The 10,719-nt window shown below is 38.0% G+C and overlaps 1 non-coding gene across 1 annotated transcript; it reads left to right on the top strand.

Annotated features, from left to right (window-relative positions):
* Positions 1 to 1,217: 1,217 nt before the first annotated feature.
* LOC118669511 lies at positions 1,218 to 1,324 on the top strand. Its single transcript, XR_004971992.1, has one exon. It is a non-coding gene; the product is annotated as a U6 spliceosomal RNA (small nuclear RNA).
* Positions 1,325 to 10,719: the final 9,395 nt, after the last annotated feature.

The raw sequence follows: 10,719 nt of genomic DNA, 5'->3' as shown, positions 1-10,719 counted from the left end.
GTGAGGGGGATCACAAACTATCAATAGACCACTTTTTTTTTTTAACCCACTTATTTGGGTATGATTGACTTACCAAAAGCTGTATGTATTTAATGTATGCAACTTGAATTTGGAGAGAAGTATGCACCCGTGAAACCATCACCACAGTCTACAAACATCTCTCTTTTTAGCAACAAAATATTAGACAAGGTCTCTTTAAAGTCAAGAACAAGAAAAGAAATGGGAAAAAAAGAGGGACATCTGTAATAGTTTCAACAATAAAGATAAATTTAAAATAAATAAATAATCTATGAGTAAGCCTTTTGAAGTAAACATTTTAAAAATGGATATTTGGAAATGTTTTCAGTGCTATGTGGTTTCTGTTGCCAAAATCTATAAATACTTACATAGCCATATAGTTTAAACTTAGAAGTAAAATGTCCTAATCTGCTTGAAATAAAAAAGAATAAGAAAAGAATATTCAATATCACTGCTCCTATTAAATACAGGATTGGACAAAAGTAGGTTTACAGTTGTCAGTACACAAAACAGAGTTTATTCTTACATTATTATTTATTAATTACTGTATTATTTTCCACACAAGCAACTGTAAAACCTATTTTTGCCCCACCCTGTATTGTATTAAGTCTTAGCCAATGCAATTAGAAAGGAAAAAAATAAGGTAAAAGGGTTAAAAAGAAAGAAAAAAACCTGCCTGTATTAGTTTTTATGGTGCTGTTACAAATTACCAAAATCTTGAGTCTTGAAATATCACAAATATTTTATCTTACAGTTCCACAGTTCAAAAGATCCCACTGAGCTAAATTCAGGTGTTGGCAGGGCAGCATTCCTCTCTGGAGGCCCTCGGGGAGAATCAGTGTCCTTGCCTATTCTAGTTTCTAGTGGCTGCCTGCATTGTTGGCTCCTTCCTGCACCATCAAAGCCAGGAACATCAGGCCAGTTCCTTCTGATGGCCAAACCTAAACTGCACTTTTTAAGAATGTAATACTCCTCTATGGCAAGAGAAACTACAAATACTATCAAAAGTCAAAGGACAAAGGGAAAGATATTTAAAACGTAAGTTTTAAGGATTAAATGCTTTACTAATAAGGAATTCTTACATAGCCATAAGAAAAAAATCCAAATATTCTATTATAAAAATGGTCAAATAAAATGATCTCGAGGAACAAGCTATAGTAACTAAGGCATTGTGATATTGGTGCAAGAATACACAAACAGTGCTCACGTCAGCAGCACATGTACTAAAACTGAAATGATACGAAGAAGATTAGCATGGCCTCTGTACAAGGATGACACACAAACCAATCAACCAACCAATGGAACAGAATGGAGAAAGAGAACCACATATAGTCACCTGATTAATGACAGTGACAATACATATTGTAAAGCAAAGGGCAAAAGATGGTTTTTCTATTAAATGGTGTTGGGTGAATTGACTATCTGCATGGAATAAAATGTGTCTGGATCTCCACTTCATACCATGCACAAAACTCAATTCCAGCCCAGCGACGTGGCTTAGTGGTTGAGTATTGACCTATGAACCAGGAGGTCACAGTTCGATTCCCGGTCAGGGTACATACCCGGGTTCCCAGTGTGGGGCGTGCAGAAGGCAGCTTATCAATGACTCTCTCCCTTCCTCTCTGAAATAAATAAATAATGTATTTTAAAAAATCAATTCCAAATGGATTACAGATCTAAATATAAAAGAGAAAACAATAAAACTTTGGAGGAAAACATAGAAGACTATTTTCATGGCCTTGGAGTGGGCAAAGATTACTTAAACAGTCACAAAAAGCATTAACCATAAAAAATTTTTTGATAAATTTACCATATTAAAATAAAATAAAAACTTCTGCTCATCCAAAGATACCATTTAGGTAGTGAAAAGGGAACAAACAAGGTGGGAAAAGATATTTGCATACATATAATTAACTCACTGGATAGAAAAAAGACCAGAGATTTCAACAGGCACTTCACAAAGAAAAAACTAAATGGCCAATAAACAAAAAGAAACAATAGTCATTAGAAAATTTCAAATTAAAACTACAATGAAATACTGTTACACACCCACCAGAATGACTAAAATTAAAAAGACCGACAATACTAACTGTTGACAAGGATGTGAGGCAACCATTACTCTCATACATTGTTGATAGGATGTAAATTGGTATGACCACTTTGGAAAATTGTTTTACATGAATCAATGTTAGGTGAAAAGTGTAGAATAGAAAATTATTTATATGAGCACACTCCCAGTTATAATCATATATATACTTTTTTTGGGACAATATCTCTATCTCTATTTCAGAAGAAAACATACTTTCTGATCATTTCTGTGACATGGAATTACAGAGCATTTATATTTTCTTCTTTTTAAATTTTTCCATGTTAGTCTCTGTCATAGTCTTGAATTTATTACTAAATATGACTCAATACCTTTTGTTCCTTGAACTTATTACTAAATAAGACTCAATACCTTTTGTTCTCCTTGGAGGAGTCTATTAGGACCAAATGCTGATTTTTTTTTTTCTAAAGATTTTGCAGGAAAGACAGAAGAGAATTTTATACTGTACAGTTCACAGCACTTCATATACTTCCCTCAGATGTACTTTGTGATGGTTAATTTTATGTATCAACTTGACTGGGCTGTGGGATGCAGAAATACCTAGTTAACATTATTTCTAGGTGGCTGCCTGCATCCTAGCATAGGAATAATGACCCCTGCAAGCACCCCATCTGGGAGAAAGCTGCCCCCAAGTTCCTGCCCCAATGCCAGACAATCCAGTTCCTCCCCATATGTCCCTGGTTCCATGTAGCACGGGAGCTCAGAGGGAGTGGACCATGCAAGTTCATGCGCCAGCCCTTTAAGAGGAATTGCCTGGGGCTCCAGCAGCCTCCTTGTCTCTCAGCCACAATCCCTTCTAGTTTTTACAGCCTGAAGTTATGGGGACTTCTCTTCTCATCTCTGGAACCTTGGGGTGTGGTGTGGGCTGGGACCCCCTTTTTCTCATGGGAAGCCTCTGTAGTGGAGATATCTTTCCCAATCAAAAAAACAGCAACAAACATACCAGGTGTGGGTGTTAAACCAGTCTGTTCCATGCCTCTGGACCTCCTACCAGTTTCATGTACTTTCTTTTTTACTTCTCTAGTTGTAGGACCTCCATGAAGCCAGATTTCAGATGATTCTGAATGATGGTTGTTCTGTATTTTAGTTGTAAATTTGATGTGGTTGTGGGAGGTGGTGGTTACCGGTGTTTACCCATGCTACTATCTTGGTTCTCCCCTCAAATAAATTAAAATTTATTAATTTACAGCCTGGCTAGTGTGGCTAAGTGGTTGAACCAAAGGGTCACAGTTTGATTCCTGGTCAGGGCACAAGCCCTGGTTGCAGATTTGATGCCCAGTAGTGGGCGTGCAGGAGGCAACCAATCAATGATTCTCTTTCATCCTTGATGTTTCTATTTCTCTCTTCCATTCCCATCCTCTCTGAAATCAATATAAATATTTTAATAAAAATTTATTAATTTATAAAGGAATTAATTAACAGAAAACAGACAACAAATTAATCTAAAATGTTTGGAATTTTGATAAGAATTTAAAATTTGAAATGACCCCATGATAAAAGTGTCCTAAATTTTGATTGTGATGGTGGTTATACAACTGTATGAATTAACTAAAAATCATCTAATTCTGTGCTTTTCAATTTGGTAGCAATTAAAACCACATGTAGCTACTAAATTTAAAATTATTAAAATGATATTACTGCAAAGCTACAGTTATCAAAGTAATGTGGTATCGGCACAAGAAGATGAATATCTATATGTCTATATACCTATATATCTATATATCTATATATCTGCCTATACCAGTGATGGCGAACCTTTTGAGCTCGGCGTGTCAGCATTTTGAAAACCCTAACTTAACTCTGGTGCTGTGTCACATACAGAAATTTTTTGATATTTGCAACCATAGTAAAACAAAGATTTATATTTTTTTATATTTATTTTATATATTTAAATGCCATTTAACAAAGAAAAATCAACCAAAAATATGAGTTTGCGTGTCACCTCTGACACGCGTGTCATAGGTTTGCCATCACTGGCCTATACTAATAATAGGGTAATATGAAAATTGGTTGGGATGCTGTCACAGTAATGACCAATCAGCAGGCTGCGTGCACAGCAGGTGCAGGTGGGCAAGGATTTGCAGTGTTGGGGGCGGTGCTGTGGCAGAGAGGCTTCTCCATGTGCTTGCGCCGGGGTCCACAGATGTGCAGAGAGGCCCCTCTGCTGCGGGCCTGGCTGGAGGTCTGCAGGCGCGGAGAGGCCCCCTCTGCCATGGGCCGCGGTGGAGAGACCTCTCCACCACAGGCCCAGCCAGGGGGCCGCAGGCATGCAGAGAGGCCCCTCTGCCGCGGGCCTGGTCAGGAGTCCTCAGGCCCAGCGAGGTCTGAAGGCCTCCACTGCAGCCTGGCAAGGGGGCGGGGCCATGGCGGGGGCCTCCATATGCCTGCAATGGGGGTCCGCAGGCCTCCCCTGGATCCAGCCTACCTCTTTAGGGAAATCCATTGAGGAGCCCCAGGTGGGTGGGCACGGCCTACCCCTTTGGGGCAATGGATTGCAGGGCTCCTGCACTGTGACAGGGCACAGGCCAGGCTGGGGGACCCCCGACCTGCCCCAAGTGCACAAATTTTGTGCACCGGGCCACTAGTATATTTATATATCTATATCTATATATCTATATATCAATATATCTACCTATGTATATATATCAGTGAAATAGAATCGGTCCAGATTCAACTCATAAATCTATGTTCAGTTGAATGGTGCCAAAACCATTTGAGGAGAAAATAATAATCTTTTCAACAAATGGTGCTGAGACAACAGCATAGCCACATGCAAAAAGTAAGGTTGGACCCTTATTCACACCATATACAAATATTAACTCAAAATAGATCAAAGACCTAAATGTAAGAGTTAAAATTATAAAACTCTTGGAAGAAAACAGGGGTAAATATTCATGACCTAGGATTTGGCAATGAAGTTTTATATATGACACTGAAAATACAAGTTCAAAAGAGAAAACAGATAAACTGGGCATCATGCAAATTAAAAACTTTTGTGCATCAAAGGACACCATTAAGACAGCGGAAAGGCAATCAACAGAATGGAAGAACATATTTGAAAATCATATATCTTATAATGGTCTAGTATCCAGAATAGATTAAGATCACTTGCAACCCAATTCCAAAATGGGCAAAGGGCCAAATAGACATTTCTCCAAAGAAGATACACAAGTGATCAATAAGCACATGAAATGCACTTAATATTATTAGGCATAAGAGAAATGCAAATCAGAACCACAATGAGATACTACTTGACATACACTGGGATGGCTAAAAAAAAAGTAAAAGAAAATAACAAGTGTTGGCAAGGATGTTGATCAACTGGAACCCTTGTACACTGTTCATGGGAAAGTAAACTGGTACAGTTCTATGAAAAACAGTTTTGTATTTCAAAAGTTAAACATAAAATTACCATATGACCAAGCAATTTCACTCCTAGGTATCTACGCCCCCAAAATTAAAAGCAGATATTCAAACAAAAGTTGGTATGAATGTTCATAGCAACATTATTTACAATAACCAATAGGTGGAAACACCTATATGTTCATCAGCTGATGAATGGATAAACAAAATATGATCCTATATAATAAAACCCTAATATGCAAATTGACCGAACGGCAGAACAACCGGTTGCTATGACGCGCACTGACCACCAGGGCGTAGATACTCAATACAGGGGGAGTGCTGCTCAGCCAGAAGTCGGGCTCACAGCTGGTGAGCGCAGTGGCGATGGCAGGAGCCTCTCCCGCCTCCACTGCAGGCGGGTGGTAAGGAGCGAGGGGTCCTGGACTGCGAGAGCCCCAGACTGCAAGAGGGATGTTTGACTGCTGGCTTAGGCCCGATCCCCCTGGACTGAGGGACCCTCCCTCCAGTGCACGAATTTTGTGCACCGGGCCTCTAGTATATTCATAAAAAAGAATGGAGTACTGACACGTTACAACATAGTTGAACCTTGAAAACATTATGCAAAGTGAAAGAAGTCAGATACAAAAGCTCACATATTGCATGATTCTGTTTCTGTGAAATATCCAGAAGAGGCAAATCCAAAGAGACAGAAAGCTGATTAGAGGTTGCCAATAGCCGAGGAACAGGGAGAATGAGGGTTACTGCTTGATGGGTTGGAGTTTCCTTTGGGGTCATGAAAATATTTTGGAACTATATAGAGATGGCTATATAATATTGTGAATGTAATAAAGGCCACTGAATTGTATACTTAAAAATGGTTAAATTAGTAAGTTTTGCATTATATGAATTTTACCTCAATTAAAATTAGTATATAAAATAAAAAATATACTTCCTAGGTTTCACTAGCCACATTTTGGGTGCTCAACAGCCACATGTGGCTAGTGCTGCTGATTGGAATTAGCATATTATAGAATATTGCCACCATGCACAAAATTCTATTGGACAGTGATGATATAACTGTACACTTACAATGGGTAAGTTTATGGTATGTAAATTATCCTTTGGTAAAAAGACAGGGCAATTTAAAAAGAATTATTTCAAAGGCAAATATAGATATTTTCAAAGAACCAGCTTTTGGTTTCACTGATTTTTTCCTACTATTTTCCTGTCTTCAATCTCATTGATTTCTGCTCTACTTTATATGTTTTTTAACTGCTTGCTTTAGGTTTATATTGCTTTTCCTTCTCAAGTGTCTTAAGGTAGAGGATCAACTTTGGTAGATCTCTTTCCTTTTCTAACATTTGAATCCAATGCTGTGAAATTTCTTCTTAGCATTGCTTTCACTGCATCCCACAAATTCTGATAAGTTGTATTTTCACTTAGTTCAAAATATTTAACACATTTTGAGACATTCTTTGGGCAATGTGTTATTTAGAAATGTATTGTTTAATCTCTAAATATTTTGAGATTTCCATCTATCTTTTGGTTACTGATTTCTAGTTTAATTTCATTGTGAGTTGAGGGCCTACGTGTTATGATTTCTGTCCTTTTAGATTTGTTAACATGTTTTATAGCCCAGAGTGTGGTCTGTCTTGGTTAATGTTCCATGTAAGCTTGGAAAGAATGTTTACTTGGCTATTATTAGGTGAAGTATTACATAAATTTCAATGACATCCCATTGATTGTTGGTGCTGTTCAGTTAAACTATATCCTTACTGATTTTCTGCCTATTAAATCTGCAATTACTAATAGAGGGGTTTAAAATTTCCAACTATAATACGGATGCATTTATTTCTCCTTGCAATTCTATCAGTTTTTGCCTCACCTATTTTGGCACTCTGTTGTTCAATACATACACATTCAAAATTGTTATGTTTTCTTGGAGAATTGGTTCTTTTATCATTAATCATTTTCCTTGATATTATTGATATTAATATTACTACTAATAATATTATTTATATTGCCATGATAATTTTCCTCGTTGTGAAGTTGGCTTTGTCTGAAATTAACAGTTTTTTCAGCTTTCTTTTGATTAGTGTTACCATGGTATATCTTTTCTCTATATCTTTACTTTTCATCTATATATATCTTTATATTTAAAGTGGGTTTCTTAAAAAAAAAAATAAAGTGGGTTTCTTATAGAACAAATATAATTTTTATCCACTCTCCATCTCTCTTTTAATTGGTGTGTTTAGACCATTCAAATTTAAAATGACTATTGATATAATTGAATTAATATGTACCATATTTGCAACTGTTTTCTATTCATTGTACTTGATCTTTGTTTCTTGTTTTCCCTTCCTTTTCTGACTTCTCTGTTTTTTTTTTTTTTTAAGCTTTATTAACTTTTCTTTTTTCTTTTTTTTTTTTAATTAAATCTTTATTGTTCAGATTATTACATTTGTTCCTCTTTTTTTCTCCCCATAACTCCCCTCCTCCCAGTTCCCGCCCCACCCTCCGCCCTCACTCCCCACCCACTGTCCTCATCCATAGGTGCACGATTTTTGTCCAGTCTCTTCCCGCATCTCCCACACCCCTTTCCCCCCCAGGAATAGTCAGTCCATTCCCTTTCTATGTCCCTGATTCTATTATAATCAACAGTTCATTCTGTTCATCAGATTATTTATTCACTTGATTCTTAGATTCACTTGTTGATAGACGCATATTTGTTGTTCATAATTTGTATCTTTACCTTTTTCTTCCTCTTCCTCTTCTTAAAGGATACCTTTCAGCATTTCATATAATCCTGATTTGGTGGTGATGAACTCCTTTAGCTTTTCCTTATCTGTGAAGCTCTTTATCTGACCTTCAATTCTGAATGATAGCTTTGCTGGATAAAGTAATCTTGGTTGTAGGTTCTTGGTATTCATCACTTTGAATATTTCTTGCCACTCCCTTCTGGCCTGCAAAGTTTCTGTTGAGAAATCAGCTGACAGTCGTATGGGTATTCCCTTGTAGGTAACTGAGTTTCTTTCTCTTGCTGTTTTTAAGATTCTCTCTTTATCTTTTGCTCTTGGCATTTTAATGATGATGTGTCTTGGTGTGGTCCTCTTTGGATTCCTTTTGTTTGGGGTTCTCCGCGCTTCTTGGACCTGTAAGTCCATTTCTTTCACCAGGTGGGGGAAGTTTTCTGTCATTATTTCTTCAAATAGGTTTTCAATATCTTGGTCTCTCTCATCTTCTGGCACCCCTATAATTCTGATGTTGGTACGCTTGAAGCTGTCCCAGAGGCTCCTTACACTATCCTCGAATTTTTGGATTCTTTTTTCATTTTGCTTTTCCGGTTGGGTGTTTTTTGCTTCCTCGCATTTCAAATCATTGACTTGATTCTTGCGCTCCTCTGGTCTGCTGTCGGGAGTCTGTATAATATTCGTTATTTCAGTCCGTGTATGCTTAATTTCTAGTTGGTTCCCCAATATAAGATCGAGGGTCTCATTAGATTTCTTGAGGATCTCACTACATTTATCGGCGGCTTCTAGACAGTTCTTAAGAGACCTTAAAAGTGTGGTTCTGAACTCTATATCTTCCATTGACAATTTTGTCCTGTTTCTTTGTCTCCGCATTTTGTTATGCTTCCTTGGTGCACCTCCTAGTGGTCTTTGTTTGCAGTCTTATAGTTAAATCTTGATTGTTGTAGCTAATTCCAGGGAGGGTTTGACCTCTAGGCCAAGTGGCTATGAGAATCAACTGTGTCAGTAGTGAGAGAACTTCTGTCCTCTAGGGAGGTGCTAATCTAGCCTTTGCCTGAGGCTATCCGGCAAATGCCTGTGTGCAGGGCTTGGGCGGGGCGGGTAGAACAGGATCAACAGGGTGGGCCGGAGAGAGCAGTTATGGCGGCTCTCAGTCCTGTCCCTAGGGGCTCTGCCTCTCTGAGTCCCAGCACCCGCTGCAAAGCTCAGAGAGAAAGCTGCACTCGCTCTGACCGAAGCCAGACAGTCCCGCTTCTCCCGTTTGAGTCTGGGTCGCTAAAGACTCGCCCGGATCTGGAGCTCAGAGTCTTCGACTCCCTCCCGATTGAAAACGCCAACCGCGCCCTCCTCCGCCAGCCCGCTCCGCGCACTCCGCACCTCAGAATTTGACTTCAGCACTGCGCCTCCTCTGAGTGTCCGTATGCGTTTCTCTTTCCTCCTAGTTGTAGGACTTCCACTCAGCCAGCGTTCCTGTGGTTCTGGGTGATGTCCCTTCCATTTTTTGGTTTCACTTTTGAAGTAGTTGTTCAAAGCAGCAAACTCCGGCGTTAACCTATGCCGCCATCTTGGTTCTCCTATTAACTTTTCTTATCTTTTCTTTATTTGCTTTGTTCTTGGGTCTGGATTTAAGAATACAAAAATAATACCATCCCACAAAGCTTAGGCTCTAAAATTAGAAAACTTGAGTTAGGAACTTCTTCTGTTATATCCTCGTCTTTGTGAACTTGGGAACATGGTTTTATCTATTTTTATAGAGCACACACATATGTTGTGCCCAGATTTCATGATTCCCAAGAACCCACAGGGAGCCAGCGAGTTCGATGCAAAAGCAAAGAGTCATTCATTTCAAACCTAGGTTTGGCTCCCCTGCCACACTCACCGATGCAACGGTAAGCTCCAGTGGCCGAGAGAGAGGACTTCTCTGTTTTGATTTGTAATTTTATACAAATATGATTCTGTTTTCTCTAAGCACATTAATTATACCTCTCTAAAAATTTTAAATATTTTCTCTAGAGTTTGCAATATGTATTTACAACTAAGTCTATGTTAAAATAACCTTGTTACTGCTTCATAGGTAGGAGATGACTTATAACAAAGTATTCCCAATTCCCAAGCCCTCTTGTAGCTTGTAATATTACTGTTATTCAATAGATTATTGCTGTTATTTTTAGCAAGCTATCTATTAGATCAACTAAAAAAACAAAAATATAATATTTTATTTTACCTACATTTGTTTCTTCTCTAACATTCGTCTTCTTTTTTAAATGTAGATCCAAGTTTCTGATCTATATGATTTTCCTTTTCTCTGAAAAACTTCTTTTAATATTTCTTACAAGGGCTTACTGTGACAAATTCCCTTGCTTTTGTTTGTCTGAAAAAGTCTTTATTTTTTCTTCACCTTTGTAGGGTAATTTCACTGTATAACAAATTCTAGTTTGGTATTTTCTTTCAATACTTTTACTTTATATCTCCTCTTGCTTGCATGGTTTCTAAGGAGAA

This window comes from Myotis myotis, unplaced genomic scaffold (assembly GCF_014108235.1).
Source record: "Myotis myotis isolate mMyoMyo1 unplaced genomic scaffold, mMyoMyo1.p scaffold_m19_p_14, whole genome shotgun sequence".
NCBI lineage: Eukaryota > Metazoa > Chordata > Mammalia > Chiroptera > Vespertilionidae > Myotis > Myotis myotis.
The sequence above is the reverse complement of the archived record's forward strand: the minus strand, read 5'-3'. Positions and strand labels throughout refer to the sequence as shown.